Genomic DNA, 21570 nt, shown 5'->3' with positions numbered 1-21570 from the left:
GATCAAATCCACGTTATTTGTACATTTCCTAATAATAAACCTTCACCTATGATGTGTCTGTCAATTTTAACGATCATAAACAATGGTTTGGGTTTGGCTGGAAGTTTTGCAAACCGGTGTGGAGCATTTAGCAGGCAGGAAGGATGTAATAAAAAAGTAATTTGTATCATGGGGGTTTTTTGAAGCTTGATCCATACTAAAAAGTTAAAGTCAGCGTTTATTTCAGCTTTTGCTGCATGCATTTTGATCATTCTGAGTAAACTTGAAGGAAGTGCATTATGCAATCTCTGGAGCAGCCCTTTAAAGATATGATTCTCTGTTTCCAATACGTCTCCTCCCAGCTATCAATCTACCACAACTCTTAATGCTAATGGGAATCTGCTACTAATGCAACGTGTCCGGCAATTTGTTTGGTCCTCCTCCTTTCACAGAGCACCGCGCATTGACATTCACTAAGCTTCCTGCATGTACACGCCAAAAACACTCCCTGTCCCCTCTGCCCAAATGCTAATCACTGCCGGCGCCGGCACTTCTGAGAGGGAGCTCCTCTTTAGCATGCAGATGGAAGCCGCACCGCTAGATGTGTGAAGGAGGAAATCCCTGCCTGTTCAACCTGAATGGAACCGAAGGGTGTTTTGCTTTCATCTTATCACTGCAGACCAGCTAAATATGACATATACCCGGTGCAGTCACATCCTCGTATTATCCCAGCACTCCCTCTGAGGGCCTTCCAGTGACTGGATGGGTGCATGAGGCCCTGTTAGTCTCCACAGGATAATTGCTGCTGGCAAATTGGAGGTCTTTCAATCTCGTCACCTCCTGACAATGTAGCAAAAGCTATAAATTATGAGAGAAGCGATGGCAGCAAGGTGGCAAAAGTTAAGTCTCCAAAGTGGGTCTGTGCGCCTGTCTGACACCTGACTCTTATAGTAGCTCATTACTGGAGAATTAAGTGAGTGGAGACACTTTTAAAAAGCATTCATTAAAATAAGATCAGGAGGGGTAGCAGCACAAGGCTCAGTGACCAGCTGTGGATATGAACCTGACCTTTATTTGATAGCTGATCCCCTCACAGTAATTACTCAGGAAAAGAAGATGATTCAAATTGCCGAGCAGTCCCGTTCATGTAGTTTGCGTTGTGAGTTCCTACTCGCTCCTATCCATTTGTATCCTCCTTGTTGGAGTACGGGTCAATGTGGGACGTCAGACATTCAAGATGGAGCCTGAGGACGCTTGGCCTGCCACATGAGTGTGTTATGGGTGAGGCCATTCATATGCTGAGCAGAGGTTCATTATCATGAGCAAATGCAGGAGAGTGGGAGGAATGCCTGCCGACTGGCTTCCTGAATAGCTAAAAGGACTCTCAAAATCCTCGGCATGCAACGCCACAAAACACACTTTGGATACACACACATCACAGCTTTGACAAAAGCAATCAGCATAAAACCAACACGCTGTGGGAACACAAGCAAATCCTGTAAAACGGCAAACAGAAACACCGATGCACACGTGGAATGAGAGGCAAATTGTTGCAATAGTTATACAATATTATCCATAGGACTCATAGCTCAGCAAGTGCAGGAAATATATTTTAAAGATAAATATAGTGACACTCCATACAGCTTTCAGCAGAGCAAATGCACTCAAAATTGCACTCCGAAAGGGCACTCTGTATCCATGGCAATCACCCTCCTGTTCTCAGATCTCCATGCTGACAAAAAGATGTCAAGCCCTCTCATCAAACACAGACATATAGGGAAGGAGTAAAAGGCACAAAGGCACCCAGGGCTATTTGTCATCTCATAAGTAACCTGGGAGAGAAACTGTACGCTTGGCATCTGCTCTGCCCCAAACAAACGTCTCAAACCTCCCCTGAGCTCAACAAAAGAGGTATGATTAGAATCTCAGTTTGCCACCATGTCCACACCGGATGGCTTACTACACATGTGAAGGGTCTCTCACGATGGGGCCAATATGTGAAGTTTACTCAAAGCTTAGATTCGCAACAAGTGTGTGAGACGGGCAATGGGGGGGGGGGGGGCGTTCAACTCAGACACACAATCTGGCAGCCGTGATGTTTTGCAGCAAATGAACTCCGGTGGGCAATGTCAGCCGGGGTAACACAGAGAAACAGTGTCCATGTATGATTGCTCGGAGTCAACAGTTAATGCAACCAGGCTTTTCTGGAAAAACACTACTGTATAATAAACACTGTTCTGGTGGAATTTGAATTGTGCTGATAGGCAGGCAGGCAGCAAGTCATTTAGAGCTATCTACGCTTTGTATGGCACCATTCTAGCGAAATCTGCCGACAACATCAGATAACAAAGCATGAGCACTGACTAGGGGCCTGGAACAATCCCTTACCACTGTGTGTTACTAAAACGTGTAATTTACCAATGAGAAAGTAGCAGGTGGACGGAAGCAGTGAGGTCAAGTCTTATTGAGGCCGTGTCTCTACTCATAATCAGACTAAACGGCATGCTGGAATTCATTCACAGTGTGAAGGGGACTCAAAGAAATATATATTTGAATCATGCAGTACCTGCAAGAATGTGTAGACATCTAAAATATGCCACGCTAGCAGCACTGTGAGACTATGCTTTGAGCTAAACGCCAGCATGCTAACATGCTCAAAATGACAATGCTAGCATGTTTAGCAGGTATAATACTAAATTCATAAATGTCAGCGGATCAGCAACAACTTTAGGATTCATCATTTAGGCTTCATGGATTTTTATAACATTTTATAGCAATCCATCTATCGTTGTCCAAAAATGGCCAAAAATAAAAACCTATTGGTGGCAAGTCAGCGGGATTAATCCTCTGGGGAGCATGAATGCCTGTGCAAAATATCGTGGCAGTCCATTAAATAGCTATTTAATTCCTGACCAATGTGGTGGAACGACGACATTCTCATAGAGACATGTTGCTAGCATGGCTAAAACAAAAGTAAGATAGCCTAGCAGCAGTCTAGAGAAATCCTCCCACAACATCAGATAACAAAGCTGGAAGATTGACAGTGTGTTGGGACAATTGGTTACCAGAACATGTAATTTGCCAGTGATAAAGTGGTGAGAAAATCCCTGGCAGGTGGACAGAGGGAGCGAGGTCTAGTGTTATTGAATGCCACCTCTACATTCACAGAGCGCCACAATAGGCCTCTCCTGCCACTCCCCACCTCCTCGAGCCCCTTCCACTCCAACCCACCTGTGTCTGTGAAAGGTCGGCGCAGAGGAGGGTCCTCACCCCCACCCTAAACCTACAGCTCCCACTCTACAATCAGCCCCAACACTGGAGCCCAGTGCCAGGGAACTCAATCAAAGGGGGGCTTCAGAGGGCTGCAGACCTCTCAAAACCCTCCATTGTCTCCGGAAGATTTCCCCACACCGAAGCCAGTCTATATGTAACAGTGTGAGAGGAGTTGCTCATTACTGCCCGGCCCCGGTTCCACTTTGTCTCTTTTGTGCAGCTGACAGAAGAATCCAGTTGCCTCGCCGGGCCAATATAAGAGAGTGCAGTTACGAAATAAAAAAAAAAGAGAAGATGAAAAAAAGAAAGGTTTAATTTGCAGGGCTGGATGATGACAACACATATGTTGTATGTGTTAAACCAGCCGACATGAAGGAGACACATAACCCTGTCACCTGTTGTGTGACTTCTTTATTAGAATCCATTTAAAATGTTCCATTTATCCCACGACTTAGTGAGTATTGACTGATAGACACACCACACCACAATGTGTGTGAATGTCAGAGCAATCCATTATCACATAAAGGAAGCACTATGTAGTTGCCCCCCCTCAGCCCCTCCTCGGCTCCATTCAGATACGGCAGGTGAATACAAATTATTTCCTCTTCGCTGCTCTCTAAAAGGACTCACCATCCAATTTCAGACATAGAGGACACAAACAATAGTCCCTTTAAAATGTGAGAAAATCAAGAGATTTGTTTTTAATGAAAGACACAATCGGGAGTTGATTCTTCCAAAATGCTACACATCTGAAAATCTTGTTGTCAAGACTTATTAAAGACTAAAGATCTCTGTGTGACGTTTTCACTCAATAAAAGTATTTTGAAATAGTAGCAACGTATGATTAATGTCCTGTATTGATTAATCTGTTGAACCATTGGTTGTTTTGATTAGATGCGTCATCACATTACTGAGACATATTAGTGCAACAGGTCAAGCAGAGAAATCATTTGGTGCAGCAGAGGATACTGTTTGACCAATCGGGAGATAATAATATAATAAAATATAATCGCATTATAATGCATTATATCAATGACTATAAAGCATCGTAAAAATATTATGATGTATAATGTATTAAAACTAAACTATGATCCCTGACCTGCAGTTATAAAGTATTATAATACTTGAGCTTGTAAGTCATCCTCCTGCTCTGCATCATTAATTAATTTGATTTTTATATATTTCTATTTATTAATAACCTTACGCCATCCCAAGTGTGAGTCTCACCTTTGGTGAGATTTCCTCTGTGAAATCTTTGACAGTTTTGTCTGCATTGACAACAAACGGGGATTAATGTTGTGTAACTAGAGATCCCATGACAACGTCTGCCGGGAGCTATTTATGTTGACTTTATACTTAACCATTTCAGTCATTATCTATGATCTCAATCTATTTATTTTATTAATGATAACCTTTTTCTACTAGTTTGTCCACTGAATTATGATCCAGTTGAATGAATTGGAAGCTCTGTTAAGACGTACATTAGCATCATACGTAAAGAAGTCAGTACACTAGTCCTCTAACATGAAGAGAACGCAAGTATAACTATTCATTTACAATCTATTTTATGCATCCAAACTCGGCATTAAACTAAAAAATGTTTTAGTTATTAAAATAGGCGTACAGGCCACTGGTTTTGGTTAAATATAAGACTTACGTCCATCGCTTGTGTAGCCGCACTATTCATGCAGAAGCAGTGAAACTCGACACACGGCATTTCTCCAACCTGTTAGTGTATGAAAACTGAATCACAGAGAATATAATCCACACGAGACACCGAAATAACACATGCAGAAATGCTGCTAATGTGAAAATAGAGTGTGTGCCAGCTGCACTGATCCAAACACTCCGTTTCAGCCAAGTCTGAATGAGCTTTGATTACACTGGCTTGAGCTATGGACACTCTTTTTCACGAGTCAGGTTTTCATATGCTAAACTCAACAAACAACTCAGGGGAGGTGAACAATTCATCAAAGACATCCCTGAGGAAACTCTTCTGGCTGCATTTGAATCGCAGACAATTTTCATTTCACATCTTCTCCATCCAAAGACTTCAGATGGAATTTGATCTAATTAAGTTCTGAGACAAACGTGTGATGGGCTTTTTTTTTAACCATTTTATCCAAAATGAAATAACAGAGAGAGATAACATCTCCTTTAAGTGAATGGAAGAACGTTATTGCTAGCAAGTAATTGGATGACCCCATTTTATTTGAAGCACTGTATTTTTTTTTCAAAATTAACGAGAATTTTGAAGATTAAAGAAAACGACGGAGAACCCCTGCTGGTGACTGATGGCGTTTCACCAAGGCTTAGTGTGAACATGTTTCTATCTGTCTCATGGGTTTGGATGACTTTGTATTAATGATAATAATGAATGCCTTCGTTTTCTAATAAAGAAAGTTATTTTATGTGCTACAAAGACGTGACGTGAAATCTCACCAGCAACCAAAACTGGTGGAAAAAAGCGTAAACGTTACAGCTTAGAGAGTTTCCCTATTTCATCCATCATATGGAGTGTTAGAGTGTATTTCGAGTGGGTTTGGTGTTTGGCCCAGAGGATGTCCCAGCTCAGACAAACAGTGCTCCATCCTTACAGATCGTCTGGCCCCATCAGAAATAATGGCCCCGGCTCCATCACCCCTCATTTGTCAAATGGTGATTCCAAAGGAAACATTTCTCCCGTTTAACACTAACAATCCCCGCAGCTTCCGCTAACAGCCTCTGTCCTGTGTCTGTGTTTGACGGGATGAAGCTGGTCACTAATAAAGGAGAAGTACCGGCTGAGTGTTGGATAATGGCTGGGTGAGGTTTTAGTGCAGGTTTTTCTGACTGTTTATCGCTCCGTGCTTATATATAGAAACAGGTCAGCACGTGGATGTCATGCAGTACAGCTGGACTCGCCTCCGGGAAAGGAGACCAGGAGGGTTTCAGTGGGTTTGTCAAACATGACAGAATAATGAATTACTGCCATAAACAAATAATGGTACAGTACCTCTGCTGGAACCACCTCACCGTCCGCTGTCTACACATGACCAATAAATAAATGCATTTCATGGTCAGCATAAATAAAAGCAAGCATACACTGCAATCATTTATGAGCTGAGCGGAATACCATTTAAAAATGATTGATGCTGATTGCCATTTGGGTATTAGGTTTACAAAAAATGGAATTTATATTTTAGTTAATTTACCTAAAGAAGTTGACGTAATCAGTGTTAAAAAATGGGTTTTAACCAAGCAGCAACCTGCCAAAAATGGAGCCAAAGTCTTACAAGCTGCAGTTCCTCAAATGGCCACTTGAGGTTGGCTACCAAGCAATGAACATGGACTTCCATGTTAAAATGCCCAACTTTAAAGCAGAATTAAACAAAACAACTGTACTTTTTATAAAACTTACCCATTTTGATGAACTTAAGGTTAAAGTTATGCATAATTAAGTGGCAGCTTTGAGGGACAGGTGGGTGCTACACCAGCTGTCTGCTCTGCTGCATCATCTGAGCCCACCTCATCTCCTCTAACGATCCACCTCTAAACCCACTTTGAGAGGAAGGCCGTATTCTCCCTGCCAAGATGGCGACGGCTGGAGGCTTTGAGTTTCACAATGGCTCACGTCTATATTTCATTCAGTCTATTATAACACAACGCAGCCATCCCAAAACTGTGTTGTAAATACTGTATACGTTTGGTTTGAATAAGGAATTATGAACAAGATCACAAATGTGAACAGACATGAGGCTTATATGGACAACAATAGCAACAGGAAGATGTCAGTCAAGCTCAGTCTGTACAAACACCCACACTAATTAGGCTTAATCAGGCTAAGTGGAAACAGCTGTGGAATAATTTATTTACATTTTGTTTGCTCAAATGACAAAGCAACTTATATTCTATAACGCAAGTCAAAAAGATTCAGATTAAAGATGTTATAATATAAAGGTATGAATCATGTTAAATGTCATTTTAAAAGAATATTTCAAGATTCCAGTCTGGAAATAAAATCTAGGGCTGCACAATTAATCAAAACTTTATATGATTATGAATCTATATAATAGTATAATAATAATATTTGTTAAATACAAAATGAGTGTCAAATTTTCAATTAAATATTGTGATCCTGCAGAGAGTTATTTTTTCTAAATTGTCCAGCCCTAATAAAATGTACTAACATAAAAACATGAACAAACATATATGTGGCTTGATGTCAGAAGCAGAAATCCTGAGATAAAAGTATGGATGTAAAGGGAGAGATTCCTCATTAGGACTGAAATGCAGGTGAACGAGGGTCACATCTAAATTCATCAGGCGTTCGTATTCCACCACAACACCCGGAGAGCACGCTGTTTAAATTGATAGTAGATAGACTTGGCCTTGGACTAGGACCCACGCCTAACAGCCACATAAATCATTTGCTTTCTCAGAGGCCCAAACAGATAGATCCCACCAGCTTATGATGGTGTGAGGACAATCTTCTCTGTCCCGAAGCCAAATCCATACTCGGAATCCGTCCACAGTGTGAAGGATTCAGAGAGAGAAAAAAAAGATGAAACAAAAAGACCTTTAATCATGGTATCTGAAAAAATATGTACTGCAAAACATTTGGAAACTTGCGAGCATAGCATAAAGACTGGGAGCAGGTGCAATAGCTAAACTGTCTGTCAAGAAATCCTTTCAGCATACAACTCCCTGATAAGCAGCGACTTTGGAGAAAGCTGGGCTAGCAGTGCAGCTTTGTATTCTGGTGTCGGTGGAAATCTTTTTTGGCACAAAAATACGTTGATTTACATAACGTACGTCAGCACATGGCAAGGTTGGAATCTAACAATTCTGACTGGGGGTACAACCTTAGAATAAAGAAGAGTATAGATGCATTCAGCAGTGTGAACAAGGAAAATATCTGAGGCTGGAGCAGATAATTGCGCAGAGAGGGCAGTGTGGAGATAGAACAAGGCCTGGAGGAAGGTTGTCCAGGTGGGAGAAGGTGAAAGAAATAAAGATGGAGATGAATAGCTGGTTATAGAATGTTGTCTCTCCGGGCTGTCTGCCGAACGGCTTGTGAGTCAGCTGTGCATGAAGCCGACTTTGTCTTCAAGCCTGGAAGATGGAGAAGGAGAAGAGGAGCCCCTCAGGAGGGGCTCGCCAACCTCGTTCACATCCCTAAGCCTCTTTCTCTCCCTCGCTGTCTTTGTATCCATCTATTCATCTATTTGTTTATTCATGTCCTTCTTTCTGACACTGAAGCTATGTCTCCCTGCACACACACACACACACACACACACACACACACACACAGCCCGTTTCTCAGGCAGGAACTCCTACGCATAACACGAGCTGACAGGAGTGTTGACACAGAACCGTCACCGCCTGTGAAAGTGGCACCTAAGAAATAGAAATGGCGTTTGCTGGGAGCATCCCTCCGTGCGTGTTTAAATCCCTTTTCCTCACCTGTAGCTCATCTGATCTCAGAGCTGCTGCTGTAATATTGTTTTCTAACCTTCATTTGGCAACTTGGTTATTCAAAACTAACTAGTTTGTTCTAAAGTCAAAGGATTAAACACATTTTTAAACTCTGGGGTTAAAGTGCCGGGTCAGCAACAGTAACTGCTAGACTATATACTGGATTTCTTTTTTTATTCTGGATTTATAATATCTCAGCATATTTCAGATTTCTTACAAATCCTTTGCAGGAAATGACGGGCTGGATTCTACAACCAAGAGACATCAGAAGAGGGTCGACATCTTTCCTGGTGCTCCTCTGGCAAGCCTGTACTGCAACCATCTGCACCTTTTGATTATTTCAGGGGCTTTTTGCCTTCAGTTTGGCAAATGAAACGCATGATGGGCTGGCCTGAGGTCAGGTGGACAATCAAAAGTTTAGCCATAAAACTCCTCGGTTGCCTTCTCTGTCAGTTGAAGATTGCCGTCCTGCAGTGCTCTGCCAGAATTGCGGCTTTAATAAGGGCTAGGTCCTCTTACGTTCATCCATTACCTCAAATGTGAGAGTCAGCACTTCACGTTTTCATGGTGGACTCGGATGGAAAATGCACCAATTCACAAATACTTTCTGACTGAACTGTACATGAAAAGACTGCGTTATGTTATCAGTCATGTACAGTAAACAATATCATAGCTATATTTAAAGAGTCCATGCTCTGATTGGCTGTTCCCTGATCTTTTCCCCCACCTCCCCCCACTTGGCATTAAAACACACAAACACAAATAATAATACCACACTCCCTGATGGCCACGTGAGAGAAACCGGTGAAAGACAGCACTATGGACGTAAATAGAAACCTCTGTGGCCTTCCACTGAAGGGCCAGGGGACCTGAATGCTGCTGCTCACAATGGACATTTCACGCCTCACTGTGTTTTCAAACCCGCAAATTCGGTCCGCAGCTCCTAAGTGTGGCCCTCTATGACTCGGCCATTGAAAAATGTGGACTCAGCCTCTCTGGCCTGCAGCATACATTCACAACAACAACCGCCTGCCACAGCGGGATGACGAGGGGGAAGCGGAGAGAATGAGAGAGTCAGGGACACACCGACTGACAGATAGGCAGAGGCAAAGCGAAAGATGAGATAGGCACATAAATGGATAAATGGCAGCGAGCTCAACCCGCGTTGCCAAACACAAAACAAACTGTAGCAAGCAGCAAGCGGAGGTCCCTCAACTCTCCGCCCGGCTGTGCAGCGGCCGCCCCTCCTGGCTCGGCGTGCCGTGAGGTGGGATCCTTCTTTCACACTCGGCTGGGCGGTGGACACACATCACACCGTGTCACCTCCACTCACAGAGCATTAGATCAACTCCCCGCTGAATCTCAGACACACTTTCTGCACTGGCGAATGAGGGGATGTGCCAAAGGTTACTGAGGGTCATTTAAAAAAAAAAAACAACCCTATGTGAACCGGGAGTCAATTCGCTGGGCTCTAATGCACACGGAGGCCTTCTGCTTAAGAGGGCCACTTTAGCTCTTTATTACGCAACGGCCATTAACACAACTTTTTTCCAATTCTGCGTGCCTCCATTACGGCACATTATGTGTCAATAAGAGAGCAGCACCGGCGTGTAATATAGGCTCTAAGTGCTATTTTGTGATTTCTAAGTATTGACGCCCACGGTCACAGTAGCGGGCGAGGATGAGAGGGTGTGTTACCGTGACAACCATATGCATCAAACAAAGAGTTGGACACTTGAAACAGTGTTATTTTTTTTTATTCCCTGCCAAGTGTAGCTGCCAAAATGGAGGCCAACACAAAAAGACACGTTGCCAGTGGACAAATGCCAGTCCAACGAGCGCTGACCTTTGCCTTACAGCGAGCGCAAAAGAGCAGGCATCGCAACGGAGACAGTCGCAGTGGTTTAGGGACTTAGGAGGTCTACGGAGAGTGTTAATATTAATACATTCACACTCTGGCAGCAGCCTAGATGAAGATATTTGGACTGGAGACACTTGCCAGGCATGGCAAACAGACTGACATTTGTGTGTGTTCACATCCTACGGGAGGGGAAATGCCTTTGAGGAGAACAAGACCGTTTGATTCCGAGAGGCAGGAAGTTCACACTGTTTTGGAAAATGATGATGCTGGTGAAGATATATGTGATGAGAAATGAATGGATTCAAAAATCCAACAGAAAAGTTTCCAGCTTACCAGAAAACACTCAAGTCCCCTCTCTCCTCCTCCTCGCTGGCTAGTTGTCTGCTGCTGCTTCTTCTGTGGTTTTCTTCAATCTATTTCAACAAAAACGGGAGAGAATAAAAAAACGTTAGAACTCATTTAGATTTCTCTGCTCTCCCTTTATGGGAAAAAATGAGGCTTCAAACCGACCAGAAAGGAAAATACAATCTTTCTTAATAAGGTTTCTGGGGAAAAGTTTGGCAAGACAACGATATGCATATTTCCCGACATGCAGTATATCAATTTGACTTCACAAAAGAAATCTCTCCTTCTCATAAATGCTTTATTCAATTTTATTGAAAGCATAATCATCCTGGAGTGCGTTGACTCATTAGAAATGTACTTAAATCATTTCCAACTGTGGTTTTGATGGTGCAAAGAAAGCAAACATCCAAGGTATGCAGACCAAAGCACGAGCTCGGATCTTTCCAGTGTCTCAGCCTGTTGCTGAGAAGTGAGGGAGACACATCTCCTCCCTTTGTCTCTCCTCTTGTCTCGTCTCATCTCCCTGAACTCCTTCTTCCCTATACCTCTCCTTCCCTCTCCTCCCTCCGGTTAGCTATCGTCGTCCTCACTCCTGTCCTCTTCTCTCTCGCCTCATTTCCTCTCTGCTGTCTTCATTTCCCCGTTCTCTCCTCACCCCTCCTGTGTTATCTCCTGCTTTTTAACTTGCCATAACCAATCCCCTTTTTCTTCTCTCACATCTCCATTCACCCTGCTTTTATCTCAAGAGTTCCTCACGTTCCCATGGAGTCGCGTAACAAGAAGACGTGAGAACCCAATCCTCTCCTTTAAGTCTTAAGATCAAGACCCCCCCCCCCCTCCCCCCCATGCAGAAAGTAATATTACATTATATACAGATATACTTCAGTATTTTCAAAAACAAAGATTTTTGATTAACAGATGTTTCACATGACTACGCTTTGCTCTGAATGTATAAATGTCAATCGTCAGAAAAGGTCCTTTTCCTTCTCCTTTCCTATTATGTCTTAACAGGAGGTCACAGGCCAGAAAAGGCTCAGCTGTCCTCTCTTAACCGATCCTGTCCCTTTCCCTCTCCTCCTCTCGAATAATCCCCTTACATTAGAACTACTTTCCACCTTCCTATTATGTCCTTTCCTGCTTTATTTCATGCCTGATCCCCTCCTCTTCTCAAACACTGTCACAGTGAACGCAGACACCCCTATCGGAATCGATGGGCAAAATGATTGAAGAAGCCGATCCAATTTACTCCTGGCCAAGGCTTATCGACTTCAGTCTGCTGCTCCAATAAGAGTGTGGAAGACGCCATCATTTCCACTCGCTTAAATACGAACACTTCTCTCTGCACCGCTACCCAGATACAATTGTGAACTACAGATTAACATTAACTCCGTTTCAAACAAATAACAGATGTTTTCTCTCGAGATTCCCATTTTCTCTCCCCAGACAAGATTGGATTCTGCAGCATCCGCACACTGTATAGTTATAAAAAACATTTGAGGTGTTTCTTTCTTGCTATTCTCCTATATCTTGCATTATTCACTCCAACCTTTTGTACGATCCAAGGATTCAGAAAGCCTTAGCACCGTAGTCGATAACATACTACTTCTTACGGAATATTACAACAGAAAATCTGGACTTCCCACAGCCTTGAATTTGAAAGACAGCTGACCCAGATTCATAAACCACCAACACACATGCTATTCACTCGCAGCATCACATTCTATTATTGCTGACATCTGCGCTGACACCATACCTGAGCACTGAACTGCAGCTCAGCCAGCATCTTGTTCAGCTCTTGACCAGGATCATTTCTGCCTTGCCATGAATAGATGACAGCGAAACATCTGATTACATCTGAGGCCGATGAATGAAACACAACAACAACAACAAAATGACCTTTCCACATCCTGTCGGAATGAGCTGAAGGGCTGATCCCATCGAGCCAGCCGTCCCGCAACGCTACCTTTGCTCTTGGACACCGCAGAGTCGAGCGGAGCTCAGTCCATCCCGGCTGCCATGGTGATAAGAAAAGGGCCGGAGACTGAAAATAGCCTGAGATCGGATGCTGACAGTGGGCAACGAGCAGGACTACAAAACACCTCACCGCAAGACACACCCGGTGCCCTAAATACCTCAGGGAGGGCTCTCGTGTTGACAAACAAAACAGACAGCTGAATATTTCCTGGCTATAGATAGCACAACAACAACATTTTGCAAGGTGAGCGAGCAAGAAAATAGAGGAAATGTGTGTTTTAATCATCCTGAAAATCAAAGCTAGTCTTATAAATACTTTATACTAACTTTGGATCAAATGATTGTGTCTAATGTGAAAGGTGTCGCTCATGGTGATGGACCCACAGAGAGAATAATCACCTGACTCTGCAGTTCCTCTCAACTCCATTGGGGTTTTTTTTTAGTACCTATCAACCCACTGTTTTGGTTTTATAGGCCACTTTACTATTTAGGTTCAGCAGTTTCCAGTAGCAGAAGGCTGTTTTCAGCAAAACAAAAGTCAGATAAATCCACAGCACACTAGCTGCCCACCAACCGACGGCACAGAGACAAAGATATCGACAAACATAGGGAAACATTCAGCATGTAAACAGATATTTATCTAGAGATTTAGTGAATATCAAAAGAGTGAACGGATTTAGATTATTTGCCCAAAACACGAACCCAAATGAATGCTTACATTACTCAATATCATTAAAATGTAACATTATAAATTAAAATCTAACTTGCCCTGTCGTGGCCCAAAGAGGTGAATAAACTAATGAGCAGGAACTCAAAACCTGTCGATTCAAATGTAGTTTATTATAAAAGACTCAACAAAATGTAGGGGGTGGGGCTCCACCACTTGACATTTGCCTTATTGTGCGATGTCCCTCTCTTAGACACATACGCCAGAAAGTGAGATGTCCGAACGTTGAGATAATGCCAGGTAGTGAGGACGACACACATTTCTCTAATGAGTGTGTTGGTTTTCTCCTGCAGGGTGTGTTGATATGTGTGTGTGTGTGTGTGTCCTCAGACAAGGGAAGGGGGCTCAGCAGCACCAGCGTAGCGGCCTGTGGGTTTAATTTTAGCCTCTCGCCTAATGAGAGGCAGTGTGTGGCTGCAGACGATACCGCTCTCCCGATGAAGCATCATTACTGCCAAAGAGGGGAGAAATAATTAGAGCCGGAACGCACTCTTCCCCTGTGATGAATGTACATCGCGGGACGCGGCTCGCAGAGACAGAGATGTACTCTCATGCCGTTAAACTGAAGCCAAGATGAGATTCAGCAGAATAAACAGCAGAATTGAGATGATGTGTTGGTATGTAAGTGAGGGAAGAGTGCAAAAGGACAAAGGTTAACACCCCAGTCGATTGTCAGAGGAAACAAGCTCTCATGGAGGTCTCACTGCATAGAAAAGTGTTCTCTGCCAATATGTTACATGCTACAGTTTGTTGTTTTATAAACATTTTGGAAATTATCTAGCGCTTAAACTGATGATTATGTTTCTTATAAAACATTGTTTGGCGTCGGGAGGGGATTCTGAAAATGTCCTTAGCCCCCAGCTGAGTGTCTTGTTTTTGTAAAACCAACATACTATAACAAACGATACTCAATGTACAATCAAATAAGACAAAAGGAAAATCTTAACAACAGAGAAGCTTAAAATATGTAATGTTTGGTACATTCATTCCGATCACAAGTTCTGAAAGCTCAGGCTAACATCGATAAATGTATTGTTTTGTACCACCAGCAGTCCAAACCCCACAAACGTTTCATTTACATAAAGCAAAGAAGAGAAACACATCCTCACTGCTTGTACTGTAAATATTTAGTATTTTCCCTGAATAAATACAAATTGATTACTTGATTTGGGAAAATTGCTGATGATTGGATTGAATAATTGTTTCAGCATCATCCCAAAGGTTTCATTAGTTCGAGGAGTGAAACATTTTCAACAGTTTATCCATTTGACTTGAACTAAACACCTTTAGATCATCAACAGCATCACACACTGCACTTTCTTCATAAGTTGCCCATGAATAAAAGAGAGAATACGTCACCTTTATCTCTGTATGTGTCAATAGGAAAAAATCCCCTCAGTGTGTGCATCCGCGGTGTGAGAACATAGTTCATTTGTCATAATCCCAGTGGCTGTGTATTCCTCGATGTGTCTGCTTTGACTGAGTGACAGTGAAGAGAGATGAGCTGATCCCCTCACAGAAGCCCCCCCCGACACACCCACAAACCCTCCTCCCCTCCTCCCACGTCCCTCCCCTGACCCTCCCTCCCCTCTCACAGTCAGATTAAACCAACTTTTGTCTCTCTACAATGGAGGTTAAACATTTCCCGGTATCACGTGAACAGCTACCAGAATCCACAAAGTTACAGGGTGGGGTTTTTAAAGCACATTTGTGCAGGCGCATTAAATATTCAACAAGTTATTTGTTTTGCATCAAGCACGGCTGTCAGCAGGATGAGAAGACGGCAGAGCGCAACATCCTGCTGTGGGATGAATTTGGCAGAGCATCAAAGCAATATTGACACAAAAATTGCATGTTAAATCAAATGGCTGCATAGTGTACACCGGGATAACTGTCAGCTGCACTGATTGTGCTCGAGTCAATGCAGCTTCCTGGATGTTCAATGGAGGGTGGAGGTGGAGTAAAACCAGCAAAGCTACGGGAATAAAAGGGAAAAGCCTCAAGGCAGATCCTAAAGACTTCCTTTCCCATACAGTGGGGAGCCAGAGAGAAAGTGCTCACCTACACTCAACAGATGTCCCCATGCAATCTAATCTAGTTGACTCGGTGAGAGGAAGCTTATTTATTGCCGACTCCTCACCGGTATTATTGCGGCCTGTTTTAAAAGAATGGAAGTGAAAAGGGTCTTTTGACGTCCGTTAGCTATGGTTGCAGAGGGCAACAATGGGGGGAGCTATCCCTTTGAAAGAGTCACTATTCTCTGGGCCCGGCCCAAAATAATGCTCCTCTCATTACAAAAGCACAGAAAATGTAACATTATCTGCCTCAAAGCACATTGTCCATCAAACTGAACAGTGATTCCGACGCCAGTATCTAAAACACATCTTTTAACACTGTTTTCCCCTCAGTTTGCAGTGGTGGAAAATAACTACAGTACTCATGTACTGTATTCACACTTTACTGACAAACTTACACTGGTACTTTACTACATTTCAGGGGTAAATAAAGTACTTTTCTTAATTCCACTAAAAGTATTTGACAGACATACTTTTCAGATTAATATTTTGCATACAAAATACTTGATAAAATACAATAAATGATTAAATATTAAAGCAGTGGTCCCGACATGGTTTGGGACAGTGTCACTCTGAACTTGGCTCCATTTAAATAACTGTTATCCAACATATAAAAACGTCAAACACTGGAGCCTAAGATCAACTGTGTTTAAAGCAGTTAAAACTAGCTCCAATGATAAAATGCTGTTTATTCCTCGATGCAGTGTAATCAGATCAGTCACAGAGGACGTTGCTGAACCAGTACTAGTACATTCTGCTGGCTTAGTTTTACGTAAGAAGGATTTTGAAGGGAGAACTGTCTCTTGCAATGGAGTATTTTGCTTTTTACATAAAGGTTTCTGCTGTTTCATGTGTGATTCCCCATTTTGCATGCGCTGTGTAACGGTACACATTTCTGCCAGTGCTTTGACACGTTCCACTGTTGTACAGGTAAACACTGATAACACTGCGCTAGTGAAGGCAGGACAAGGAAGGCTGCAAGCAAGTCAACGTGGATTTTGCTGTTTTCTGAGGAAGGAAAGACATTTAATACTGGATGTAAAACATAACTTTTTACAAGAAAACCCCACAGGGTGCCTTTTATTATACGATCTGAGAGCTTCTTCATCCACTGCTACAGTTGTTTCTGGTGTAGCGTTCCTTGCAGGCTTGGGAATAGCCACTCAATAATCCTACAAAGGCATATGAATTCTGTCTGCGCCAGTGGGACATGCTCAATGGCTTCTCAGCGTGGTCATTGTTGCATGTGAGTATATGATTTCCACCCACTTACCATGATGAGCTTCATTGGTGGTCAGGAGACCTAAAACCTCTGCCGTAGAATTCCACCTTAATTCACTAATGAACGGCTTCCGTTGTTTTCCGTCGACGCATATCTCATCGCGTTATGCTTTCGCAGCGTCTAACATCACCCGTGTGAGAAGCCATTTATTAAAAACAATGTACCATAAATAAAAGCATTCATAGCGGCAGACATGTTTGGGAGAGATGATGGATAGCGGCGAGGTGTATGCGTTTATGGCATGAAATGAGTGAAAGGGCCATATTTCATCGAGTGAGAGCCGTGATTGACCAAGTCTAATGGGCATTATTTCTGCACGCTGACTCTGTTGAGCAGAAACACTGGGCGAACCCTGCCGGCCCATTGCTCCTTCAGCCCCACACTGAGATAGGGCCGGCGCCCTCCCTGCTCTTTGTCACGACACCAATAGAAGAACAATATTTCAATGGCAACTGCATATTTCAATGGCAACTTTTAAGAGAACAAAGTTCATGCTGCGGTCTAGACCAAACCCTCCTAACTAGAGCTGAACACTGTGTGTGTGTGTGTGTGTGTGTGTGTGTGTGTGTGTGTGTGTGTGTGTAAGTGTGTGTGTGTGCACATTTGTCAGTGGGTGTTCGTGGCGAGGAATCCTTTCGAATGTCCTATTCAGAAATGTGAATAGGAGTGCAATATGATTGGCTCAGGGAGAAAATGGGTTCAGAAGGCTATCGAGGGCGGTAGGCTCTTGTGAAATACTTCAGACAAGTATAGATGATTTACTCCTTTTAAACTTTCTCCTAATGCATTCCTGTTCCTACAAGGAATTTTCAACGCTTGTTTGTTTGGAGTACTTTGGTCACATCGAATCAGTAATTGTTTAAATGTGATTCTCTATGAAGTAATGAGCCGTGACAATAACCCTGATAACACAGAGAAGCACCGTCCTCTAGGCAATCGCTTCATTTCGTCCCGGTCCACGTCTATATCCATTTTCGCCTCGTTAACTCTGGCTGAACTCATTACAACACAATAACGCTGAGGACTCTGGTGTCCGAGGTATCGCATGGCAAGACTATCACGATGACCCGAGGTGTCCGGTTAACGATCAAAAGGAGCTAGGTGAAGGAATTTCATATTAAGGATTTTTTTGTTGTTGCATCGAGCTGCACTGATGACAATGGTATCCGATCCGACTATGAAGGAAACAAAGCGGCCGAGGACTTAAGGGAATTTACATGAATTACAGCAAGAGGCCCACAGGGACGGCCGCGACCTCTCCTCTGCTTTTTGAAACTAAACAAGACCCCAATCCCGCCCATCAACACACACACACACACACACACACACACACACACACACACACACACACACACACAAAGACACTGGTAAAGAATGGTGTGACTGGTTACCATGGAGCCATGAGGCTCACTGACAGGGCTGAGTGTTAACATGCTCACAGACAACGGAGAGGGTGATGGAAAGAAAAAGAAAAGGACACAGGGAGAGGCAGAGAGAGAGAGAGAGAGAGAGAGAGAGAGAGAGAGAGAGAGAGAGAGAGAGAGAGAGAGAGAGCAGTAAAAAAACAACAAAGAAAGAATAGGAGAGATTTACCACACACAGGCAGCAGACCGTCCCCGAGGTTAAGGACCTGCAGTGTCGTGTATCGTATTTCTTTTTTAACTCAAAGACCCTTACTGAAGACAATTTGAAATTCACAATAGTCCACTGGTCGCCCTTTCTTTCCCCTCATTGTTTACAGCACCAGTTTGTGTGATGTACATTATTGAGGGGTCATTTAGTTTTATTTTAATTTGTGTCTTTTGTTATTTTGTCCATCATTTCTATCATTTATTACTTGATGAGCATCAAATGCAGCAACATTGCAAAGAAGTCCAACAAGGCACGAAACAAGAGCGATCAGATGATCATGTGTGTTTGACCAAACATTTGATCGTTTAGTCAACCGTATTTGTGAAAGAAAACTTTGGCTACTGAGAGAACAATCTTAAAATACGCTTTCACTCCCAACTCATCAAATACTAATGTTTGGGTAGTGGCCCTCGGCGTCTGATACCGACGCCCCCAGGCCTTTTTAGCATATGAGACGTAACAGGCTTCCAGCTAACGCAATGTAAACCCATCCATGTCATTGTCCGATGGTCACAGCTGATGTAGTATGAAGAGGGAGACAGCCTGTTCAGACAGCGGGTTGGGGTGGACGGGTCAAACAAACAAGACTTTCACCCAGGAGAATGTTAACTAACGTAAGGCACGTAACAAACACTTATCTTATGTAAACGGCCTCACCGAGCACTTTTGCAGCCTAAACCAAAGTTTCTTTTCAAGACGCTGTATGCATGTTAAACCTGTACATTTCCTGTGAAAACAGAAGATTATTTTGAAAAGGCTCCAAACACATAACGAGTGGAAACTGACAGGCCTTCCCTGATCCACCTCAAACTGTCTTTAACGAGTGGGGAGTGAGAATGTCTAGGATTGCTGTGCCATCACTTTGGATGAATAACCTGCTGAATGCAGTGAATCTAGAATGCAGCAAGACTGTAATACTCAGTAATGACCGTTAGAGGAATACAATAGTTTCTTACAACTGTGGTTTTATTTTTAGCTTGAGCCATTAGCCTCAGACTAGATTACCATTTTCTTTTACTTTAATCATTTAGCTTGACATTGTGTTCATGGGAGCCCAGATGGCTCCACTGATGTCATTTTCAGTTCATAAAAAAGCTGAAGCAATGTTGCTGTATTCTTCATTTTACTTCGGTAAGTACAATCCGTTGATGGTTAAAAAAATAAAACCTTATTTATGTTTTAATAATAATAGTTTTTCTTTCCACTCGGTGGACACCATACATTGACTTTGTATACGAAAAGCTAAAAAGCAAATACACTTGCTGTCTATTGTTTATATCCAACTGTACTATTCCTGGAGGCCTCTTTACGTTTGTTTGTATTGTCTGCTGCCTTCTTGTTTGTCATGTTGCAGTTTCCCTGTGCAGTGAAGAATTAACACGGCTATTTCCAGTGTGCTCATTTGGAGCTTTTACCATGAAGTGATTTAGATTGTTGCCTTGTTTACAGCATGTTGTGTTCCCAGATTACAACAATTGACACGTTGATGAGTACAATATTATCATGAGGGCTAAAAAACTGGAAAATAATAAAGACGAGCTGTAATGAAAGAGAATTGTGCTTTAAGGATAGACCACCATTATGCGTTGTAGCCAACTCAAACAGCGATAACTCCTCCTTTGGTTATTGTTAGCTCACCATTTTCAAGCCAATGACTTTGAGTGACTTGCCAACAATTGCCATAGAGTTTATGGCCATATGGCAACCATTCATGTTGTAACGGAGCAGGAGAGGAAGCACTACAGCCTGGTTTGCTTGCCTCCACCAGCAGAGACCACCAGCTGAGGACGTGTCGGTAGGTGGAAGAGATCCAGAGATTGTGTGCAGCAAAGAGGGAGAAAGCCCCCTTCTCTATATGCTCCATACTGTCACCAATAAGAAGATAATCCACGGGCCAGTGAGCAACCGCGGCCTTCAATAAACACACACACACACAGACGTGCACACTCTCTCAGTATGTACATGTGTGCTCCTCCCTGCATCCATATGTGTCCACAGAAGGTGCAGGCATGTGTGCACCCTCCCCTCGCTTCCCCACCAGGACCAATTTCCATCCGCCGTCTGTGTAAGGGTCTGCGATCGATGCAGCACAGGGCACGTCATCCAGGCTGTTCATTACCGTTGGTAACACTGCAGCCATGAGCACAAACAACCTGCGCCGCTGACACGTAACACGGCAGCCATGGCTGGGTGAAAGGATCAGTTAAATCAGTTTCATTTAACGCCCAAGCATTAACCCATTACTGCAAAGAAAAAAGAAGCAGCATTTGAGATTGCTGCCCGGCTGTCATTGCTGATGTACTTTTCATTATTCATCATTTGTTTCATTAGCCAACCACAACAACAGCCGAGAGAGCCCGGTGTCATCTTTGAAGTGCATGTTTGAGGCAGCAGGAGGGGAATGAGATTCCTCTTCTTCCCCTCCTTCTCCCTCTTCTTCATCCTCACCCACGCTGTTTATCACTCTCACACCACCTGTCTCCTCAGCATAGAGTGACCATATTTTCAAACCCCACAAACCGGGACCCTTAAGTGTATGTTCATGCACGTACACATGGGTGCGCTTATGCATGCACCAGAGGCTTTTGCTAAATGTCTTATTATGATCTTTATATCGGAATTTCCACTGAAAATGTACTCGCGTGTGCAGAATGCAGCATCAGTGGTGAATTCAGACGCACGCATGCATTGTTTGCTTTTATATTGGATTAGGTAATAATGAGTGGCACACAACGTGATAAACATCTATGTAAAGGCTAAAGTATATTATTATTATTATTTTAATTGTGGTGAAAACCGGGACAATGTGGTCATAAATGTTGAAATCCAGGTCATTTTAGTGTTTTACAGGTATTTGTTGGCACCCAGCTTGAAACCAGGACAGACCCCGGACACACTGGGAGGGTGCACTTGAGCCTGGGCCGACCGAGGGCAGGGAGGCGGGGTTGAAGGGAAATGTAGTCCC

General features: G+C 43.1%; 1 protein-coding gene across 7 annotated transcripts in view; it reads right to left on the bottom strand.

Moving 5' to 3' along the window:
* Positions 1 to 21570, bottom strand: part of LOC311019113 (neuronal cell adhesion molecule-like) — a 70148-nt gene that overhangs the window by 29033 nt on the left and 19545 nt on the right. For all 7 annotated transcript variants that reach the window (XM_084018334.1, XM_084018328.1, XM_084018332.1 and 4 more), the window contains exon 2: positions 10904 to 10983. The gene's annotated coding sequence lies outside the window, so the exon portion shown is untranslated. The remainder of the gene's footprint in view (positions 1 to 10903; positions 10984 to 21570) is intronic.

Source organism: Eutrigla gurnardus, assembly GCF_963514095.1.
Source record: "Eutrigla gurnardus genome assembly, chromosome: 9".
Classification (NCBI taxonomy): Eukaryota; Metazoa; Chordata; class Actinopteri; order Perciformes; family Triglidae; genus Eutrigla; species Eutrigla gurnardus.
The sequence above is the reverse complement of the archived record's forward strand: the minus strand, read 5'-3'. Positions and strand labels throughout refer to the sequence as shown.